The 13,566-nt window shown below is 33.2% G+C and overlaps 1 protein-coding gene and 1 long non-coding RNA gene across 4 annotated transcripts in view; both read right to left on the reverse strand.

The window, feature by feature from the left end:
* The window catches only part of afap1l1a (actin filament associated protein 1-like 1a), a 73,011-nt gene that overhangs the window by 26,916 nt on the left and 32,529 nt on the right, over positions 1-13,566 (reverse strand). The gene's annotated exons all lie outside the window — the stretch shown is intronic.
* Positions 6,136-9,103, reverse strand: LOC130240827 (uncharacterized). The gene is made up of 6 exons (XR_008838800.1): positions 8,877-9,103; positions 7,229-7,286; positions 7,041-7,139; positions 6,763-6,832; positions 6,578-6,673; positions 6,136-6,467 (listed from the first exon to the last, which is right to left on the reverse strand). It is a non-coding gene; the product is annotated as an uncharacterized LOC130240827 (long non-coding RNA).

Consider the following 13,566-nt stretch of genomic DNA (forward strand, 5'->3'; position numbering starts at 1 on the left):
TTTTTCAGATTTTTGTGCAGGCTAGTTCACATTTCTGAAAACATAGAAATATTTCTGGATTACAACAGAAGTTAAAAATATGATAATATAAGTCATGAGTCATAAGTGTTTCCACTTGTGGAAATTGAGATTTATGCATTATATGAAATGTAAATAAATATGCTTTGCTTTAATGTACAGTGATTCCAGAAAGTATTCATAGCACTTCACTTTTTCCACATTTTTATGTTACAGCCTTATTCCAAAATTGATTAAATTCATTTATTTCCTCAAAATACCACACACAATACCCAATAATGACAATGTGAAAAATATTTTATAAAATTGTTGTAAATTTATCAAAATAAAAAACCTGAGAATCATATGTACATAAGGCAAGGCAAGGCAAGTTTCTTTATATAGCACATTTCATACACGGTGGCAATTCAAAGTGCTTTACATAAACAGGAATAAAAGAGACAAGTATAAGAAAATAAAAACAAATAATTAAAATGATTAAAAACAGATTAAAATGTGTTCACAGCCTTTGCCGTGAAGCTCTAAATTGAGTTCAGGTACATTCTGTTTCCACTGATCGTTCTTGACATGTTTCAGCAGCTTAACTGGAGTTCACCTGTGGTACATTCAGTTGATTGGACATGATTTGAAAAGGTATACACCTGTCTATATAAGGTCCCAGGGCTGACAGTGCATGTCAAAGCACAAACCACTCATGAAGACAAAGGAACTGTCTTTAGACCTCTGAGACAGGATTGTCTCGAGGCTCAAGGCTAGGGAAGTTTAAAGAAAAATTTCTGCCACTCTGAAAGTTCCAATGAGCACAGTGGCCTCCATCATCTATAAGTAGAAGATTTTTGGAACCACCAGGACTCTTCCTGGTCCTGGCCGGCCATCTAAGCTGAGTGATCGGGGGAGAAGGGCTTTAGTCAGGGAGGTTATCAATTACCCGATGGTCACTCTGTCTGAGCTCCAGCATTCTTCTGTGGAGAGAGGAGAACCTTACAGAAGGACTGTGCAGCAATCCACCAATAAGGCCTGTATGGTAGAGAGGGCAGACAGAAGCCACTCCCTGCCTGAAATTTGCCAAAAGGCACCTGAAGGACTCTCAGACCATAAGTAACAAAATTCTCTGGTCTGATGAGACTAAAATTGTACTCTTTGGAATGAATGCCAGGCGTTACGTTTAGAGAAAACCAGGCACCGCTCATCACCAGGCTAATACCATCTCTACAGTGATGGCAGCATCATGCTGTGGGGATGTTTTTCAGCAGCAGGAACTGGAAGACTAGTCAGGATAGAGGGAAAGATGAACAGAGACATCCTAAGAGAAAATTTGCTTCAGAGTGCTCTTGACCTCAGACTGGGGAGACGGTTCATCTTCCAGCAGGACAATGACCGAAAGCACACTGTGTAAAGTCCTTGAGTGGCCCAGCCTGAGCCCAGATCTAAATCCTATTGAACATCTCTGGAGAAATCTTAAAATGGTTGTACACCACCACTTCCCATCCAACCTGATAGAGCTTGAGAGGTACTGCAAAGAGTAATGGGCAAAAGTTCCCAAAGACAGGTGTGCCAAACTTGTAGCATCATATTCAAAAGACTCGAGGCTGTAATTGCTGCTAAAGGTGCATCAACAAAGTATTGAGCAAAGGCTATGAATTCTTATGTACATGTGATTTTTCAGGGGTTTTTTTAAAATAAATTTGCAAAAATGTAAAAAAATCTTTTTCACATTGTCATTATGGGATACTGTTTGTAGAATTATGAGGAAATAAATGAATTTAATCCATTTTGGAATAAGGTTGTAACTTGAAAAAATGTGGAAAAAGTGAAGCGCTATGAATATTTTCCAGATGCACTGTATACTTTGTTGACAATATTTGGCAGTGAAAAAATTCGTAATACTGAGAAAAATCACATTTAAAACAATCAAAATTAAGTGTTCAGCAAATCACACTAATCAAATTTTTTTTACACATTTATGGTTGAAAATCTACAACATCTTTACTTAATATTCTAATGATTTTTGGCATAAAAGAAAGTGATCATTTTGACCAAGACGTAGAATTGTCATGGACGGACAAATATCCACAAATTACTGAAATGTCCCGATCAATAATTTAATCGACTTAAAAAAAAAAAATCCTCTGTCAACCCTTAGTAACCTAATTTCTGCTACTCTGAAAGTTCCAATGAACTTACTAATTCGACTCAATAACTATGAAAAACAATAATCTGGATAAAACAGTTAAATTGCGTCACACACCTCTCTAAATTTCTCTATATTCATACCTCCTCAGAGCCAGACTGCAGTAAAATCATGTGCATTGACTTTTGCAGCATGGGATATGACTGCTATTTGTATTATTAAGTGTTTTTTTATAATATTAACTACTTTAGTCATGTTCTTCAAAATGCGAAACAGAATTTGTGCTGTTCAATGTATGCGCTCTAGGGATGTATGTCCCAACCAATGTCAAGAGCTAATCACCCTTGATTTTGACCCATTTTGTATTGTATTTTTAACTATTGCCATAAATATACTGTACATCTGCAACACAAGACTGGTTTTCTGGCCGAGGGTCACATACAGTAATATTTTTATAATTTATTTATTCCACTTATATAAAAACCAAACGCAACCCTAACCATGCATTTTGACTCATTTATGGACACTATATGTCACTGACCCTTTTAAAAAGAGGGAATATCAGCCTGAGATCAACTTTGCTCTTCATCATCAATCATCCATCTCTGACTCTCCAAAGCTTGTAAAGCTGGGTTGACTGAATTAAAACAGATCTAGATGCATGGCTGTTTGTAACATTATATTCCGCAGAGCGTCTTCAATATGGACACACATGTCAGAGGACAATATGAGTTATGTGCAGGGGGGATGATGACAGGTCACCCCGAATTATAAATTGGAACAGGTTTGGAGCTTAAAACTTCACGCTGGGACTCTTAAGCTTTCGTCCGGGTCTCAGTGGGATGAAAACCGCCTTGCTGGAGTAACCAAAAACCCCTGTGTTTAGAGTCAAAGATGTACCCTCTGATCTGTGGCGAGCTTCCCATCCCACCTAGCAAGCTTATAGAGAGAATCAGACGAGGGTCCAACCCCAATAAATACAGCCATAGTCTGACATATAAACTCCCTCAAGACAAGTAAAGACAGTGGGTTAACCTCTGCTCTCTCGTGTCTAGATTACGTAGAGAAAAGGACACGATGACATTGCTGTAAGCCTGTGAGAAGAGTTTGAGGGCCAGATTTCTTAACAGTTTGCACCAATGGAAACTCTTTTATGCTGTTATAAACTACTTTCAGGACTTCCCTTTCAAACATACATGGTAAAAAATATCCGTAAATTAGCAGTTTCCGCATTTTGTTTTTTTTTTCACTATTTATTTATGCTTTTGAATTGCATTATAGGACCTTAATCCTTCTTCCTCAGACTTTTATTAACATTTTAATAGTTTAAAGTGATACATTGTCTGGATTGGTGTTGTATATTATGGTTCAAAAACCCTGTGATAAACTGCCAGAAACATTTTCTGTTATTTTACAGAGTTATTTGTCTATATATTATTTCTTATACATTGTATTATTTCAAACTACTAAAATGCCAATAAAAGTCAAAGAGGTGAATTTTTAAAATGAAAAATCGACAGCGATCAAGGTCCCATAATGCAATTCAGAACCTTAAATAAACAGAAAACACTTGTGAATCACAAAATACACAACTTTACGGTTTATTAACAGATATTTTTTACAGAGTAGAATTTATGGAGTATTTAAAAGTATCATGTCATTTACAAAAAAAATAGCTTTGGAGCTTTCAGTTTATTGGGATTTGTGACAGTATTTACTGTAGAACCCATTGAAACACTTTATCTTAAAGGGATAGTTCATCCAAAAATAAAATGTACTATGCAATGCACCAGGTCTAATAAAGAGAAAAGTTAATTCTGTGAAAAAAAGGAAATATTTTGGTATATATATATTATATATTGACGTAGTGACGTACACGTTCCATGCGCACCATGCAGTACATTAATTACAATTAAATGGATTAAGTTCACAGTACTCATATAGATTAATTTGACGCAAATGCTTTGTCGCAACAGGTTTGCTCAAACGGTTTGAGTTGCCTTAACTTTTTAACTTAACTTTTAACTTGGTTTTACAGTACTCAGTTGGTTTGAGTTCTCTTCATTTACCGGGGTTTATTGTGCTCAAATTGCTTAGTTTACTCAAATGGATTAAGTCCAAAGTACTCATTAGGATTTGCTTTTGAACTTAAATGGTTTGTTGCAATCGATTTTCTCAAATGGTTTGAGTTGCCTTAATTAATTAAGTTTTACAGTACTCAGTTGGTTTGAGTTCTCTTCATTTATTGGTTTTTACTTTGCTCAAATTGCTTCGTTTACTCAAATGGATTAAGTTCACAGTACTCATTAGGATTAGTTTTTTTAACTTAAATGGTTTGTTGCAATCGGTTTCCTCAAATGGTTTGAGTTACCTGAACTTTTTGGGTTTTACAGTATACATTCAAACACCAACCATATAGTAAGTACATGTAAATAGTTAATATTACTCAGTAGTTAAATGAATAGTTTCACTGTAAAAATAAAGTGTAACCAATAATTTTATTGTTTTACTTTTACAAGCTACTTTATTATTTAATTAATTAAACATCCTTGCATGTATCTATTAAATAGATGCACTGTTAACAATTTCCTGTAAAATTTACAGCAACTTACTGGCAGCAGTTCGCCAGTAACTTACTGTAAATCACTTACAGCAAAAAAAAAAAAGAAAAAAAAAAAGAATGCATTTACATTTGACACCATTTCTATTGCTCTATATGTATTTATAGTACACTGTAATCCCGAATAAGTTGACAAAACTCAAAAAATTTGAGGTAATCAGTTACGTCAAATTTTTTAAGTTATGAAATTTTCTATTTTAAGTAAACAGAAACATCAAGTTTTGAGTTTGTTGTACTCATGCAAGACAATTCTCCTAACTTAAAATACCCAAGTAACTCAGCTCATACATTTTAATAGCAATTAACTTAATTGTTTTAATTTCTCCAAACTTTAAATCCTCAAGTCTCCTAGCTCATACATTTTAATAGTAATTAACCTAATTGTTTTAATTTCCTTCAACTTTAAATACTCAAGTCACCTAGCTCATACATTTTGATAGCATTTTTATGAAATTAGCCATAATTTTAATCTTTAAACCCCATAAATCTATCAAAATACATCTGTAATTTTAAACACACAGACAATACCATTTTAGACATTTATTTTTAAAGAAAAAATGTCCAACAGTACAAATGTGCCTCCTGTGCAATTACAAATGTCATGAAACAATAAAAACAATTAGACATTAGGAGATTTAAAATAAACACTATTCTGAAATTAATAAGAATTTCCCAAAATGCAAATATATCAAACAAGAGCTTCAAGAAAAAAAAACACTATAAGTTTGACAAAATTAAATAATAATAAGATTAATAAGAACTACGAAACTTACAGTCTTAAAGCATTCGTTAATAAAGAATAAGTGCACATTCTGTGAAGTGACTCTTGTTTTGGAAAAAAAAAGTAATTGGCACAGTAACTATCAAATGGTTTATATAAATATATATATATATATATATATATATATATATATATATATATATATATATATATATATATATATATATATATTTATATATATATATATATATATATATATATATATATATATATATATATATATATATATATATATATATATATATAAATATTCAGTCTTGGTTGAACTATGATTCTGTCATTTACTTTAACTTATTCCAAACCTGTTTGAGTTTCTTTCTTCTGTTGAACACTTAAAAGGTTATTTTTGACAAAACAGCTGAAACCTGGAACCACTGATTTCCACAGTATTTGTTTTCCTATTAGAAAGTCAATGCCTCAAAATAACTTTTGTGTTCAACGGAAGCAAGAAATTCAAACAGGTTTGGAACAAGTGAAGAGTAAGTAAATGACAGAATTTTACGTTTTAGACAATCTATCCCTATATATATATATATATATATATATATATATATATATATATATATATATAATAAAATACACCATTACCAATTAAAGGTACATACATGTTTTGAAGTTACTACCCCAGTGACAGTCTTTATTGAGTACAAAAAAAGGCTCTACATCAACTCATTCTTTAAGGATTCTATGCTAATCGACTTTCTATTTTCTATCATCCATGCCAAGCAAAACTTTTTGTACAAGTTCAAAGTCCTTTACTATATACTATGTGAAGAGCATACATTAATCCAAACAAGACAAAAAAGGTCTGGAAGTGTGCTGTGGGTGGTGTCCAATTCATTCTTCAGGACAGCAGAGACCCTCAGTGACTGCAGGGCCAATAAAGCATCTTCAGTCAGCGCTTCAGGATTATTAATCTAAAATATAATTCAAGGATATTAATGTTAGGACAATATCAATATGACAGCCAATTTTACATGATTCATCAACAAGTCATGATTACAAATATGTTAAGTAAAAGTCTTACCAGGGTGGTCCTAAAGAATCCCCAGTCACGCTCACGCAGCAAGACCAAAAGACCTCTGATAACAGTAGTCCATCATGAACTGACATCATGCAGTTCCTGCAAAGACAAAAATTAAGAAAAAAAAATCTAAATAAAATATATATTTATATTTTAATTATAACTTTAATACATGACCCCAAACATACCTGCTCATCATAAACCTTCAAAAGATTAGCCAGGGTATCTGCGGTCTTGTCAGTTTTGGATGCTGTTTGCCTTAAAATTGTCATAAAATGAAATAGGTGGTGGTGCGGTTGTCCAAAGAATTTGTGGGGAAAATTCTCATTCGTAACATGTTGGTACTCTGCAGCTAAAAAAAACAAGAGAAAATTTCATAAAACAAACCCACACTACAAAATATATAATGCTAGAAAAAATATATTAATATTATCATTATGTTTCATTTACTTATTCATTTTTTTACCTCAGATGAAAATCAGGTGTTGATCAGATCAGATGTTGATATCAGGATCTTCATATTGTAAACTGAACTCAAGGTCTAGCTGAAGTTTCACTTTCCTTGCTGCAAAAGTATCATTGCAAAATACACTGTAATATTTATTTTAACTGGATATGCCAGGCATAGTAGTACAAAATGAATATTTTACCCACCTTTTACATGCCTCCATATGAGAATCTTTCTGTAGTCAGCAACAACCGACCTTCAATTCTGTATGTACACAAAGTCACAGTGTCATTCAGCTGAGAGTGGAAGTAGTACAATTGCATGATGTCTAACGTCAACCCCCAAAACGGTTAGCAATAGAGCTGATCATCATGTTAGTTGCTTTAATTCGATGAACACAGATTTAACTTGAACAGTATTGAAATTTTGAAAACTGAATAGGACGACAAATAAATTTAAGGCCTGTTTTTAAAAGCTAGAAATAACAAAACTTACCTTATTGTCTAATGATGTAAAAATATATAGCCTAAAAAAATATATATTTAAGATATAAATATATTTTAAGCTGCAAAATTTGCACATCAGAAAAACTATTTCTTGTTTACCACGTCTGGATGATTAGAATATTTGTTTTGTTATTATTTTATTTAATATTTTATTTAATAATTTTTATAACTTTGTATTACTGTGTTATAGCTAGGCATACTTTGTTTTTTAGGCTATATATATTCTCTCCAGAGTAAACATAAAAAATAGATTGGAAAAAAAAAACGTTTACCATACCTTTAACATATGTTTGACTTAAATGACATTTAAAATCATTTAACTGATCGCACTGATCAGGTAATCATTGATATGCAGAGATGTCTTCTCGAGCGCAGGGAAATAATCAGTGTTGATTAGTACTGGTGATTGAGGTAAAGTTAGTTTTATATTTACACATTCAGACTTTCTCCTTAATAATATAATATAATTTCAGAAAAGTAGTTTTTGCATATTCTAAACAGTAAAATCATATTAGCAGCCAATGACTTTCAAAGTACAACATTGTTCAGTCAAAAAAATTGTGCATTAAGTGTAACGTTAATGTTGTTTTCATGTCATACTTGTATATGATTTCAGACCGAATACACAAAGTACCATGGTAAACGACATATGGAGAGAGTCACAAGTTGTTACTGGACGAATGTATGAATATAAAACCAACTTTACCTCAATGTGCTAGTGTGAGATGAAGCTCTGCTCTGTACCTGCTCAGGTGAGGAGCACAGCTTAAATGTTCTCCGTTAGGCTCTCGTGTATGGATCAGCATGCAACAAGCTGTGTGTGACAGACAGCTACGTTTTGAGGCTAAGTTTTTGCCCGTCATCAGAAAATACCGTTCAGTATTTAGGCGGAGATTATTTGAGGTATGATTATGCGCCTTTCGTTTCCGTAGTGCCTACAGATCGCGAAGATAATACCACATTCACAGTCTGGACAGAGTTCAGCGCAGTGCCATGACGTGCGGTTGTGTGAGCGCGCGTCACCATGACAACCTAAACGCATGCTCGCGCCAAGATTTAAAAATATGTTAAAAATTGAATCTGCCGATTTCAAATGTTTTTGTCCTTATAACACTGTTAAAATTCATAGTTAACACATTACAACTAACGCTAACGGTGCACTGATTCAAATTTTTTAAAACAGTAATGTTAACGTTAGTTAGCAACAAGTGGGGCTAAACACGTTTTCTGTAATGCACGACATGTAAACGCATTCAGACAAACTCTACATTACATTGAACTGTTACTGTGATTATATTGATTAAAACATAAATTTAATATTTCTTGGATTTGTAAATAGTTTACTTACTGTAGTGTGAAGCGAGGCCGATCCGCCATCTTGAAAAAACGAATGAAGCACGAGAACGTACGTGAACCTGGATGACGTCACACGCAAAATCACTGGGCTGAAAGATTTTGAGTTAATGAAACTTTAAAGAGACATTTTGTATAAATTAAACACAGCAAAATCGTTCACCTTACTTGAAAGATTTAATTTTTACAAACTCAAAAATAAGAAAAAGTTCTAAATACTCATCTAGGTTAATTAAGAATAACGAATTTTAATGATTTAAGTTAATACAACTCAGTTCAATTAATTAGTTACAGCATTAGGGTTTACAGTGTACTGTATAACTTTACTGTCAAAATATACAGTAATTTTCACAATGCAGCTTTAAAATACAGTAACATACTGCATAACTGTCCTAACCCAACAGTTCATATTACAATTAAATACTGGGTAATTTACAAAAATCGTTAACAGTGTGGTATATGTTAAAAGTTAAAATCAGTATCAAAAAATATTTAATAGGTATTAATATTTAATCATAAGTACACTCAAAAGATTGTTACTGCTTGTTTAAACTACTTATTTAAAAAGTTAAAACAACAAAATTCTTTTTTTGGGGGGTAGCTGGGAGACTACCTAAAAAGTTTTATGCTCAGTCCACTTAAATTTGTAAATACAATCCAGTTAACTTAACCCATTTGTGTTGGGACAAAATGAAGGAATTGTGTGAAATCCAGTGTTTTTTTACAGTGTATGATTCTAATAAATAACTAGCATATAAATATAATATGTAAAATATGTATAGTTACAGAAAAAATACAGTTAAAACATATTATAGTTGATGTCTGAGTTATCCAAAATAGAAATTAAAGGCAATTTTTTTTCAAATGTGTTACTAATATTGTTGCTGAAAAGATAGTAGCATTCAAATAATAAGTATCAGCATAATAAATAATAGTTAATAGTGAAATTAGTATAATAACATCTAAAAAAAAGTTCAAATATCTTATAAAAAAAGTACTAGTAACTAAATAATTAGCACATTTTTACTAGATATCTAAAGTGACAGTTAAAAAAAATGTACTACAACCTAAAGAATAGGTGTAGTAACAAATAAATAAGAGCTAGTATTTAAAAAAAAAAAAAAGTATGACAATGAAAGTCAACACTTTTCAGGGGGGTGGGGGTTGGGTGTTAAATATGAAAACATCTTGTCATGTTTCACAACATTATTACCTTTTAATTCAGAGTCTCAGAATAGACTGCTGTTAAATGTACCCTGAATCTGGCACGCAAACCTCTGCAGTAATTGCCACCCACAAAGTCAAGTTCACACAATGTTACGCACCAATGAAAGCACAATTTCTCTCCCAAACCCATTACTAATGATCCGCTACTACTAATGCTGAGTCTCTGAGTTTGAGCGAATGCACAGTCAGCAAATTAGCAAAAACATGTAACCAAAAACCAGGACTGCGAAATATGCTTTGAAGGGAGAAAACAAAAGCACGAAACGATAAAAAGCAGATTTGTCAGCAACCCTAAGCAGTGTGTGCCCGGGCAGGAGTTTGCTGATGTGCAAGGAATCAGACTGTTTTGTACAAGGAAAGTAAATCAGGCCATGCGAACACCTCCTGTCTCGGTGGAAATGAGCTCATGATCAACAGAGCGACCACATTGATGACGAGGAGAAGGCTGAAGAGAGAGAGAGAGAGAGAGAGAGAGAGAGAGAGAGAGAGAGAGAGAGAGAGAGAGAGAGAGAGAGAGAGAGAGAGAGAGAGAGAGAGAGAGAGAGAGAGAGAGAGAGTGTGTGAGAGAGAGAGAGAGAGATCATCCATGTCCATCACACAGCTGGACAATTTGGCTCAAACCAAGTTCAAGCTGAGCCAAAGTCTCCACCTAGGGCCTGTGGGTTTAATACTGATATTAACAGGTGTGGTGGGTCAAGATTCAGATCGGCTGCATGTCAGACACTTCGTAAGCGATGTACTAAAATGTGGAATTTCTTCAAAAGCAGACAGAGATGATGCTAAAAGTGCAAAAAATGATGGTGTAAGAGCTAGATAGAGCTACTAAATGACCTGATAAAACTTAGTTTTATAAAAATTGTGACATTTTACTGTACATATTATTGGTGTATAATAAGAATCCATGTTTGTTACATTTTTCACATAATTGTTTTGGGAGAAACTCAACTAAAATCCAATTTCAGAATGAGCTAATGATATTATAGTCATTTTCATTGTGTTTTTAGTATTAAAAACTGTAATAGCTTTATTACAACAACTTAATTCAATTAACAACAAAAATAAAAGCAATTATTATTATAGATTATTATGATGATTATTATTATTATTAATAATATAACTTTGTACATTTCTCAGGTTGTAAGAATGGATGGATGGATAGCACCCCCTATCAAATATTAATCATTTATTTACAGTATATTGATCAAATTTTTTTTTTACACATATCAAAAAAATAAATATGTTAAATTTTAATACAAACTATATCTGTTACAATACATGATATTGGGACATTATTTTACCCATATTTTGACAATTAATTTCCAAAGAGGTCATTTAAAAACAAAACAAGTGACCACACGTGACCCGCGGATTAATAAATTTTTTAACGATCGCAGAGAGATCACCTCTCGTGTCATTTAAATCAGATGTATGAAAGCATTTAGGTTTTCCTGTAAAATATAATGATGACAGAGGAAGTTGTGGTAGGTTATTCAGGATGTGGTGGGTTTCTTAGGTTATTAAAGGTGTTTTCTGCATTAATGCATTCAGTGTAAGCTGCATGATTAATTCCTATAAGATCAGGATCTCAATAACCACACAACATAAATTATAATTATGGTGATTTGCATATGTTTATTAATCCTTCAAATTGCTTTTATCTTTTCCTTCAAATCGGTGTTTGAAAAATGTAAAAATCAAGAAAGAGATTCAGTCTTTAGTTTACAAACAGTCAAAAAACACAGAAGTACTGGATAACAGTTTATAGTTTAGATATAACCACTGATGTTTATAGTAAATATTTAAATCACTGTCATGTTTATTTAACTTGACGCTCAAAATGAAAGCTGTTGGCAGAAAATACATTATTTAACCAATAGATGATTAAATAGCCATCAAAATATGCCACTGAATAATTCTTCATAAATGATCCATCTAGCAATGAAGCATGACGTTTCATGAGTGAAGAACTGAATTGAAAATGACAATAAAAATAAATATGGGTTGTACAAATTCTAATGTCATATTTCTACATTTAGCGTAATCAGCAACAGTAGTACTAACAGTGAATTTTTGATAGTACTGAATATTTTACAATTTACTTTTATTCAGCTGATTATTTCTTCATTTTATTTTTTATTAAATTACAGCTTCTCAGTTCTGTTTGTTAAAACCAAAAGTGTTTTGCAGTACTGTTTTTGTAATAAATGGAAAGCAAATTACATTTGTCTCCTCCACTTTTTGGCTGATTCGAAAAATGGTCCGATCAGTGAACAAAAAACTATAATGTAATCTAAACTGTGAGATTTGTGATCAGTTATACCACTAATAAACAACAGATATTCTTCCATTAAATATTCTTTCTATTTAAATTTATATTGTTTATGTCCTTTTAATTTAATGTAGACACGAGAATGGGATGTCTTGCTTTTGACCTACGCACACGTTTAAACACCAATCAGCTTGAATAATATGTCTCAGCAGCAGATCACAGCGCATCTTGTTTTTAAAGCCACTTCCAACCATGCAAGACATCATGTCGTAAACAAGCTCAGGTGTTTTCATACTGAAAAATGTGTGATGGTATAGTTCACACAAAATCCAGGAATATTTCAGTCTCTCAGCTTCTCTCTCCCAAGCTCGGATTGTACATAAACAGCCACCACCCTCTACCAAATCCCCTTGAGAAACACTAATAAACGATGTGCTTCTCCTAAGACTGCGCTGTGCTCCAGAACATGTCAAAACGCTTCAGCATCACATCTCTCCATGGGGAAGGTGAGGAGTTTAAAAGCCACAACCAACCACAAATACACTAATTCACACAAACGCATTCTTACACCCACATGCGGAGAAATTACTCATCTGAAATTGGGGTCAGCGTAACTGCTGCTTTGACAGGACCTGCTTTTTTCCTTCTTTGTCTTTTTGATTCATTACAGTTGCAGAACCGTTGTTATTGACTAATCTACTGCAAAACAACTCTCTTTGCTTTCATCGTGTCCCCAGCTGCCTTTACAGAGCCTCTTGCCGGTTTGTTAGTCGGAGTGTTTCTCTATTCAGACTTGTTGACATAAGGCCCCTGTGATCACAAAAAAGCCTCAGTTTAACTTTACATGTTACCCTCAACATGACCTTCTCCAGGAGACACAGTTGGGTGGAAACTAAAGTGGCACAACATTCACAAGTGACCTAGATATGGTGCATGTGCCCACTTGGCAAATTATTTGATGAATGTCCTGTGGAGAAACCCAATTTTGAGGAACAGAGCAGTGAAGAGTCAGCATGGTAAATGTGTTTACTATGCGTAAGTCTTGTGTGAAGTCATAGGAAATCCACATTTATCTACAAATTAAAAGAAATGGAGGCTTCATTAAAATAGATACACTTGTTGAATTGTATTGTTCAGAGAGGCTGATGCTAATTAGTGATAGTTTGGTCTATTATTTGGCTAAACAGCA

Source organism: Danio aesculapii, chromosome 14 (genome assembly GCF_903798145.1).
Source record: "Danio aesculapii chromosome 14, fDanAes4.1, whole genome shotgun sequence".
NCBI classification, from domain to species: Eukaryota; Metazoa; Chordata; class Actinopteri; order Cypriniformes; family Danionidae; genus Danio; species Danio aesculapii.